This window comes from Opisthocomus hoazin, chromosome Z (assembly GCF_030867145.1).
Source record: "Opisthocomus hoazin isolate bOpiHoa1 chromosome Z, bOpiHoa1.hap1, whole genome shotgun sequence".
NCBI lineage: Eukaryota > Metazoa > Chordata > Aves > Opisthocomiformes > Opisthocomidae > Opisthocomus > Opisthocomus hoazin.
Genome location: NC_134454.1, coordinates 38,563,117 through 38,573,224, shown reverse-complemented (window position 1 = coordinate 38,573,224; position 10,108 = coordinate 38,563,117).

The following is a 10,108-nucleotide window of genomic DNA, read 5'->3' as shown; positions in this document are numbered from 1 at the left end:
ATTTAGTCTCAAAGGAGACTTTGAGTTGGGACAGTTTGCCAGAACTTGCCAGTGAGCTCTCTGCATAGGGTGAGAGCTACACAGGTGGCATCTGCAAAAACCACTGGCTTTAGATATCCTGACTCCTGTATGTGGTAGTGACTTTTTGCCTCAGCACAGCAACACCTGTTGTTGTTTTTTTTTTGGAGGGGGGTGGGGTGGAGGGGGGTGTTTGGGGTGTTTTTTGGTGAAATAAAGATGAATGAATATAATTGCATGATGACATTATGGCCTTAAATTTGCTGACACTTGCTAACGGTGGTAGAAAGTTACCACGCTGTTTAAACATTGTCTGAAGCTTCCTAAAAACAAAATATTTCTTGCAATGTAATGCTTAAGACTTGAATTGACTTATTACTTTTGTTGTTGTTGTAACATTTTAATAACTTTTTAAACTAGTTTGTATATCATAAGCAGTATATTTAATACCAGATTAAACTAGGGTGCAGCATAATAGGATATGATTCAAGGCCTCCTTTATCCTCAGACTAGTACGCTTTTTGTGTGCGTCATTAGATATAAGCCATGTATTATATTTGCTCTGCATATTTGTTCATGCAATCTCCTGCGGTGCTGAGATGGTCACAGCGGGGCTGACAAACAGTCGATTTTTCTTTGCATAAAGCCTGTCGCAATGTGTGTCTTCTGTCAGGAAACTCCTTCCTGATTTTCTCAGGCTCCGAGGGAGATGCACGTTTCGGAGTACTGCTTTTTGTCAGTGCACCAGGGCACCACCTGTACAGACACCCTGCTTTTCCCTCCCATGACCATATGAAAGCCTCGGGCACTGACACCCTCGGAGCTGGTTTAAGTGATTTACAGCTCTCAGCCAGAGCTGAGAACTGAGTTCCTTCTGGTGAGTGCTTTGCCACCAGCTCTGACCACAGCAATTTGCACTTCCTTGGCCTGTGCTGAAGGCTGTTGAAATCAGGGACACTCGTCGTATTGGGGATCATCTTCAGCACTGCCTTTTTTTTTTTCCCTTTTTATTTTTTGGGGGGGTTTTTGTTTGTATGTTCGGTTTCTGTTTTTGTTGAGACCTGAAGGTTTTTCTGAACCCTTGCACTGCAGGGGTGGGATCCTGCAGGGCCCAGGGGACTGCGGTTTTTTTTCAGGCTAGCAGAGCTCAGAGTATGCATGGAGACTTTAATTACTAGGGAGACAGACACCCAGCTGGCTCTTCTGTCTCACTGAACAAGTGTTCACCCCCTTCGCTTAAAAGCTGTTGCTGGCCAGACCTGCTTCTTCAGTCCTGCTGGGAGCAGAGTGAAGGTGGGGTTGCGTGAAGCGGGAACGAAGCACAAGGAAGCAGGGTTGTGTTTAAGAGCTGTTCTCTTGTGCTGATTGTTGCATTATTTTTTTAAAAAAAGACTCCTTTTTATTTTTTCAAAGGTGCCTTAGAAGCAGGGCCCCACTCCCACAGCTTGCAGATCAGCACCAAAACGCACCGAGGCTCCATGGAACATCCCAGGTCTCTCCAGAGAGCACCTTGATTTTGTGCTGAGCCTTTTCTAAGTTGAAGAGTGGGGACCTTCAGCTGTAACAGTGTCTGTCTGCTAACAGGCTATGCAAAGGGGCTACCTGTTGTAATTCAGTGGTTGATGAGGGGGTGGGGGGGCTATGTTCCTTGCATTAGGGTTCTCTGAAGATTAGAAAAGAGTTAGTGTCACAACTCATCGTTTCACTGTATGCCGAAATCACTGAATGTCACGGAGGTGGTCTGAGCACTTGGTTCTGGCTGTTGCAATCAAAGGTTTCTACACACGTGCCTTGAAAGAGGAAAGAAACGTAAACTGGAAAACCAGGAAACCTGAAGACGATTTTCAGCAGAGAGACACTAGCGGTGCGAGAAACTGTCGCGTAGTTTCTCTTCTACTGCTAAAGCCACAAGCCATGTAAAAGCTGAAGCTGCCTTTCGTTGCGTGTTTCGCCCTTTGATGCTGACCCGTGATTTCCAGATCTCATCGTCCCTCTGTAAACTGTATTGATTGAACTCATAAGAGTGAACTCTTCACTCAACCTGGCCGTGAAATTTCTCTCCCTGGGATTTTTGGGGGCCTTTTCTACAAAGGCTCATGTTGCACAGAAGTGAATTATGGCCGTGACCTGTGGTGGGTGGTGATTTTCCCTCTCCCGTACTGGTAGCGACATTCAAAGTGATACTGTGCGAGACGGTTGAAGCCCAGAGCAAACAGCTGCGAAGGAAATGCTAATGGTGGGTTTCTTCGGGATTACTGTCTTGGATTACTTATTAGGATGAGGGAGGGTCCTGGCATGCAGCTTTTCCCTGGGACGTTACTTGTTTACTGGACTGCTTATGGGTTTCCGCTAGATGGTTTTGCTTTTGCATTTTTATCGTTTATATATCAACAGATGTATAATCCAATGTTCCTACTTTGCTATGGATGTCAAATAAAGTATTTTCAGTTATGACGTCTGGCATCATTACTCTGAATTACCCCTCTGGCTTGGGTGGGCTTCTGGCTGATGGGGTGGACTGAGCCATGCCTTAGCCTCCTTGCATTAACTTTCTCCAGCTTTTGCCCTCACTGGCTGCTCCCCCCGCCAAGTGAATTTCTCTCTGCACTGCAAAATTTTTACTGGCATTAGAGAAACGGGTCCATGAGTCCCCAGATGACACCAGAAAAGTGTGGGGTGTGTGGTTTACCTGTGGGTAGGAGGACAGCATGCAAACCCCACCTGAAACAAGGCAGGGGATGCAAGCCCTCACCCAGGCTGCCGGCTGCTTGGGGGAAGCAGGCCACTGCTTGGTCCCCGAGTGCTTATGGGTTTGGCTAGAGTGTGGAAGTGGAGAAGTCATTCTTGGGAAACTGATGCAATCGTTTGCCTGTGTTCCTTGGCACTTTCTCGTGAAAACAATTTCCGTAGAAGAGATGTTTCTGGCTGCAAGACTGTGGCTAAGGCTAGGCAGCTGGCGTGAGGTCCCCAGTGCTCTCCAGGGGGAGGTGGGCTTGTTCCCAGCTGGGACCAGCTACCAGCCTCTGGGGCCCACGCTGGCACAGTGGGCAGGACATGCCCAAGCCCCTGTGGTAGCTTGGTGGCATGCTCTGAAGGCCACATTGACAGAGGACTCTAGAGGAGGGTGCTGACCTCCGCCTGTTTCATCCCTCCAGGCTGGCTGCTGGGGCACTGGCGACAGCACAGGGGCATCATGGTATGGAAGCTGCCAGCAGACCGGGGTGCAGCAGAGAGCTTGGACAGGGATGCGGCAGGGGAGGGTAGGTGGTCCCCGTGGCATCTTTCCGTGGCTTTTGGACCCTGAAAGGCATTGCACAGGAATCGTGGGCATTTTCTTCTCATGGTGCAAAGTTTGGTATCTGCGGGCAGAAAAATGGTCCAAGAGGGATCTTCTACTTTCTCCTACTGCTGTCCCCAGAGTATTGAGCTGTTCCTCCTCTCTTCTGCTCGGGTGGCTGAGGAATGTGCAGGAGTCACAGGCCTGGAAGAAGCCCTGTGTTGAAATTTTGTCCCTTGCTGAAAGAAACAGCTGAGATGTGGCAGTAGGATTTCACCCTTCTCCCCACTGGTTACCAAGATTTCCCTGGACCAGATCAGCATGAGGCGTGTAAAGGATCCCTTGACTCTTTTGCTGTGAGACCATACTTGCCCTAGCAGAACTTCCTGTCCCGCCCCCAGCTCTATCTGCCTGCCATTGGCCAGGGTGGGTGAGCAGAGGTCTCTGACATTTATCCCATGTTTACCCCCGCTACACCTTCCTGTTCTCCTGCCCATGGGAGAAAAAAATAAAAAAGAAAAAAAAGACACTATTGTTAGAAGGAAGAAAAGGACTAAGTTGGAGTTTGCTGACCCCTTCCACCCCCTTGGAAGCAGTCTGAGGCGGGTGTACTTGCCCTTTGCTCTTGCGCTGTGTCTTAGCACAGCAGTGCTGACATGGGATCCGTTCTTATTTTCCTACATCCTGTTTGCAGGATGTCTGTGCACTCAAGGATAATGCACTCGTACAAGACCTCTGTTTTCTCTCTACCCGAGGCAGCAGCTGCACTTCTGGAGCCTGTTTTCCATCTGCTGCATTCAATGTAACTACCAGCAACGCAGATGTTAGCGCATAGAGACAAGATATCTGCAGAGTCAGAGGTGACTGACTTCTCAAGCCTGCACTAGATCTTGCAGTGGAGAGCTGAGTGGGGAAAACAAGGGACTGGGACTAAATCCAAAGCCTGGACCTGTGGACTCTTCCTGGTTACCTTCCTGGCCTTCACATGCTTGAAAATGATCTCCAAGAAGTCTTGCTCCATGATGTTTCCAAGGATGGAGGTATTGCTTATAGACTGCTGTTTCCCAGATCCCTCTCCTTGTCCTGCTTAAAGGTGGACATAATATTGGTCTTTTCAGTCAGCCCTTTCACAGTTGCCATAGTATTCCACCATGACTGACAGCAGCTTCATTCACATCAACCAGCACTGTTAGCTCATGTGGGTGAGTGCCACACATTCCAGTGGATACAAGTACGTCCAGCGTTATAAGCAGTCCTTAACATCTGGGCCCGCCATCTCCTTCCCAAACCATGCTGGTGAATGCAGATGACTGGGAGCAGGCTTTGGCTGTGAAGATGCTACAACAATCCATTGATCATTGTCATCTTTCCCATATTGTCCAGCACCACGGTGTCTCCTCCATCTGTCAGTGGACATGCGTTTTCACCAACTTCTAGCATGCCTGTAGACTCCTGTTGTACTAGCCTTGATGACCTTCTCTAGCCTGTGCTGTAGATGGTCTTGGACCTGCCTGATACCACCTCTAAATATCCAAGCAAGCAACGTTTACTACATTCTTTTGCTATCTACGTACTGTAGTTCCCATTCTTACACACATCTTTTTTCCATTCTAGTGCAAGAAGCTCCCTTTTTAGTCAAGTAGGACTTCTACTGAAATTCCCTGTCTTCCTGTGGAAGGGAAGGCTTGGGAGACTCAGGGAAGATGCTGTGAGAAGTCCGTTCCCCAGGAGCGTGGTGCAGCCCTGGGACAGCATACTGGTGTGGAGGGGGTTCTCCATCCTTGGGAGGCCTCAAGGGTCGGTCAGCGGAACCCCAGCTGTCTGACTGATACAGCAACAGACCAGCTCTCTGGGAGCACCAAGATGGAGCCAGTGGAGCAGCAGGAGAACGCAGTCCCTGTGCAAAAGGACACTGCCGTTCTGGTGGCCAGGAGCTAGGGCAGTGGATGATGCCAGCAAGCCTGGAGAAGCCTGCAGGCCACTGTCAGCGAAAGAGTATGGAGCCAAACGGTTGCCTGTGCTTTCCAAACCCGCTTTGCACTGTGTTTCAAAAGCCAAACCTCAGCATGGCATTTACCACTGTGGGTGTCTGCCCAGCTGCAAGGAGAAAGGGAGGAGATGTGAAGCTTTCCACGCTTGGGTCCAACTCATCCAGAGCTGGCAACGGGATGCTAAGCCCATGTCTGGGATCATTTCTTCCAGGCGTCTGTCGAGGTGCTGGCTGATGGCATGTAGCACATTGCAGTAAGAGCTCACTGACTGGGATTTTTTTACACCCTCCAAGTTTCTCTTGAGAGGAGAAAAACAGTTTGGTCAGAAAATGCAAAACATTGACAGACTCCCATGTGAAACAGAGACAGGCTGAAAAGTCATCCCTCCAGCAGCACCCCACCTATCAAATGCCCCAGTTTTCTTGTTCCAAATCACAATCTGGAACAGAAAAAAATTTAATTTGAAAGAAAATTAAGAAAAAAAAAGCCATCAGCACTTCAGCACTATATCTCTTTCCCATGGGATTTAGTGGCTGCTCTAAGGGAAATGCACTGACGAGCCCTCACATGGAAGAGCAGTGCTGATGAAGGCGCTCTGGGGTCAGAGCATCACTCCAGGGGCAGGGTGTGCTCGGGCAGCCTAGGAGGAGACATCTCTGTAGCACAACTATGGTCCTCCCCATTTTCAGAAATACTCTCAGGGAAATGTGGGCCCAGTGAAGAGCGTGATGTGCCAGAGCAGAGACCAGCACTGGAGAAAATCAGCTTTCAAGGGAAGAGCTTATTTTTCTGTCAGTGGTCCAATTTCTTTGCCTTCCAGGCTGCAGTACGACCAGGGCAGATATCTTCTTGCAGAGGAGGCAGTGTTAAGCTCAGCCCAGGCGCTGGAGTCTGCATGTCGTTCATGCATCCCCTCACTAAGTATCGATGCCTGGGAACATGCTTGAGACAAGGAAGTGTGAGGACTTCAGCGGCAAATGTGAGGTGGGACGTGGAAGTGAAACAAGTCCACAGATGCAGTCGCGCTCTGAGAGTGTCTCAGTTTTGCCCATTTTGGGTAGAAAACACTGACTTTCCACCTGTCTCTGTACAACTCACTTTTTCACCCAGCTGCTAAAAGTTTGCACTACGCATTTTCCAGGTCTGGGAGGTTTTCCAAAGTTTGATCTAAGCAGGAGTCTTACTGCAGAGCACAAAGCTGAGGGGATGGATCGGGTGTCTCTGGAGCAATAGAAAGGGGAAGACTACAGCTTCGACCTCAGCTGGACAAAGCCCCGAGTGGCCTCATCTAAATTCAGATTTACCCTGGCTTTGAGCAAAGGGGTTGAGCAAGAGCCCTCCAAAGATCCTTCCCTGCCTAACTTATTCTAAAACTCCGTAATTCCCTCAGAAAACACAGTTGCTGAAGCGGCAATAGATTGTGGTTTAGTTACCTCTAACTTGCATGAACATTGTGGTACTTCCCACCAGGAATCCTATAGAAATAACATCACAGCATGCCTCGCTGATATGACAAGGATTGCCCAGATAACATGGGGAACGTGAAGAGCATTAGGTGTTGAGCAGGGATGTCCACCTAGCAGCCCACAAAGCTATGATCTCACCAAAATGAGAATTTCTGGTGGACAATAAGCCAGGTGATTTTAGAGGTGGTGTGAAATCAGTGAGTGTACAAACCTTTAACACGTAAAGGGCAGCTGAACATTGGAGTCAGTGGTGGCAACTGCAAACTGCAGGGCAGTACCCAGCTGACACAGCACTCTGCCCGGGAGTTTGGCCTCTGCAGAATGAGCTGCTTCGAAGTCAGCGTGTCTCAAACACTGCCAGTGGCCCGCCTTCGAAGCATTTTGGTAAGGACTGCTCTATCCCACAGCTGCTAAATTATAACGCTGCCCAAAATCGTGATTAGACACATTGAGTTGATACACAATAAAGCTTCACTGAGAACTGGAGCATTAGATGTGCACAAATACCGATGCTCAGACACACTCATAGCACAATGCACCAGTCTGGGTGACGCTGGCAGCTCAGAAGGGTTTTGTCAGGGTTTACAGCCAGAGAGATGGGGAGAGTCTCCATCCTTGGATATGTTCAGACACCATCTGGACATGGTCCTGGGCAACTGGCCCTAGGTGGCCCTGCTTGAGCAGGCAGCTTGGATGAGATGACCTCCAGAGGTCCATGCCTACCTCAGCCACTCTGTGGCTGCGTGTGGTCCCCAGGAGAGCAGGGCTGCATGGAGCACTGGCACTCACAGACCCACAGTCATCATGCTGTGGTGACTCTGGGGACAGAAACCCCCAGAAACACACCACATTCAGCATCTGGGCACTTCTTTGCGCTGTCTATGTTTCTAGAGGGCTCTTTAGAGGGCTTTTAGCCCCCTTCATCCACCCCTTCCCTGCTCAGCGCTGGCCGGTGTGGCTTTCCCATGCCGCAGCAGGTGCCTGACCCTGTTGCTCAGATGTGTTTCTCGTTGCTGAGCTGCTGCTGCTTTTCTTTGGTACGCTTGACACAGGCTTTTCCCAGCTTTTGAGGCTGCACACCTAATCGGCCGCCAGTGAGTTATTTATAGTCCTGAGACCTCTGCTTTTGACCTGTTCCAGAGCTTCCAAGGCCTCTACTGCTATTGCACTTACATCGTAGATTAATAACAAAGGACACCTGGTCCTGTGGACCAGTTCACACACCAAGCACTTGTGACAAGCTGGCAACAAGTACAACAGGCTAGGACAGGGTCCTACTGCAGTGACCATTTTAGTGTAAGGACCGTGGCTGTTACCAGCAGCAGCAATGTCCTTCCTGGGTGACAGCATCAGGTGGTAGAAAAGAAAATCTGAAGACTCCGAGCACCACAAAAATGCTGGCAAAAGCTCATCTTGCAACAATGCAGCAAGTCTCACCATGGGACCATAGGGGAAAGGGGTATATTTATTTTGAAACTAAGCTGGTTTTGCTTGCTGCCACCCCTCCTACCTCCCCTTACTCACAAGGATGTCCAAGATGGGAGCACCCAAGTGGTCTGCCCAGGATGCAAACACCAAAATGCAAGCGGTCTGTCCAGTGACACTCTACAACGATTCATACTAATAGGGACACTTGCAACTGAGGTTTTACCATGGCTCCTGGGTTGTTACCTCAGGAACTATGTGCTGCTTTTGAATCTTCCCTTTTCGTATCCATTAGGAGCTGACAGTGATTGTGGTCTCCTGTCTCTCCATCCGGCTCCTCTTCTGGGAACCATTAAGACGGACTTTCTGCCCTTTGTCTCCTTTAGGCTGTTGAGTATTTGAGACCATCCCTGGATTTAGGGTGGTATGGAAAGCAGTAGGACCCCTGTAGTCAGCTCAGGAAGGTGCCATCCATGGCTGCCAGCCCTGCAGCTGCTCCTGCCATCTGTTCTTCTAGGTGCTCCCATGCCCACACACTCTCCATCCACATCATGCAATGTTTTCCTTGCAGTTCCTTGCCGAAAAAGAAAACTGGTGCTGCAGTATTTCCAGCATGAAGATAAAAGAAGCAAGGGCAAGGGAACAGTTGGCCCCTTATCCAAATGTCAGTTTGGCACTCGGGATCAACAAAGAGGCTGAAAACTGCTATTGAAGTCAGACGTGAGGCACAGCATTGTCAGACAAACTTGTTTTCTTCTATTTTTCTTTCTTAAAAAAAACAGTACAGAATTATTGTTTCAATCCAATAAAGGGAACGGTGTTTCTGTTACATAATTGGATTTCCTCAAAGCATTTTTGACTCAATATCACCTGATGCTTTGGTAAGACCCATGCCTTATGCAAAAGAAACAGAGCTTAAAAAGTGGTTCAGTGACCTTTCAAAAAGTAGCTGTTACAAAACCATTATGAAGTTTGCAGATGGCAGAAACATGGTGGAATAGCAAATAATGGTTCTCTGTTACAGGAGGCTCTGGATCTGAATAAATCATTACAGTCTAGTGAAATTAACTTTAATAAATAAATGACAGAAATGCAACCAGAGGCCAGTAATGCCAGATGTGAGATCTGCCTTGGAAAGCAGTGTTGCAGAGAGACTGAAGTGTGTCTGTGGGTAACACCATGAGCTCTTTGTGCTGCAGTTAATAGGGCTAATGCAACTCCCAGCTGTAAGCAAGTGGGTAACGGCGCTAGAAACAGAGGGATCTTGCTTCTGTACGCAGCCCTGGTAGGAAATGCACTCGGTTGCTGTTTGTATTTCCACAGGAACAAGGAAACATGCATATTCAAAGAGGCTACAGAAATGAGCAAGGAGTGCTACGGCAGGAGGATTGCCTTGTGTGACACATCCCAAAGGGAGAGAGCGTCTCTGAGCCCTGCTCAGAGGTACAGCGCACAAAAGGGAACACTCCGACAGACCCCTCTGGCCTTCAGCCTTTCCATCAATAAGGTCTCTGCCTTGCTCCTTTTTTTTTCCCTGACACTGGGTATGTCTCTAGGGAGGAGGCACTGACAACTTTGCAGGTTAATTTCTGCAGCTCTGCATTGTGACAGAGGCTATAAACCCAGGCTCAGACTGCAGAGCTGGCTACCTGCAGGAGTCAGGGGGAATATCCTCTGTACTGGCCAACTGTATTTTCTGTTTCAAACCCTCACATCTGTTTTATCAGAGATGAAAGCGCTGAGCAAGTGTGGTACAGCAGTGAGTTAAGATGACCGACGTGTGCAGGATGCTCAAGTGGCACAGGGTGAAGAAACAAAGCTCAGCACACTCACAAGCTGGGACAGAACTCCATATTGGAGGCTGTTCCTCTGTGTGATGATTTCATCTTGAAGGGCTGAAATTTTTAATACCTAATGTTGTCTGCGCAGGC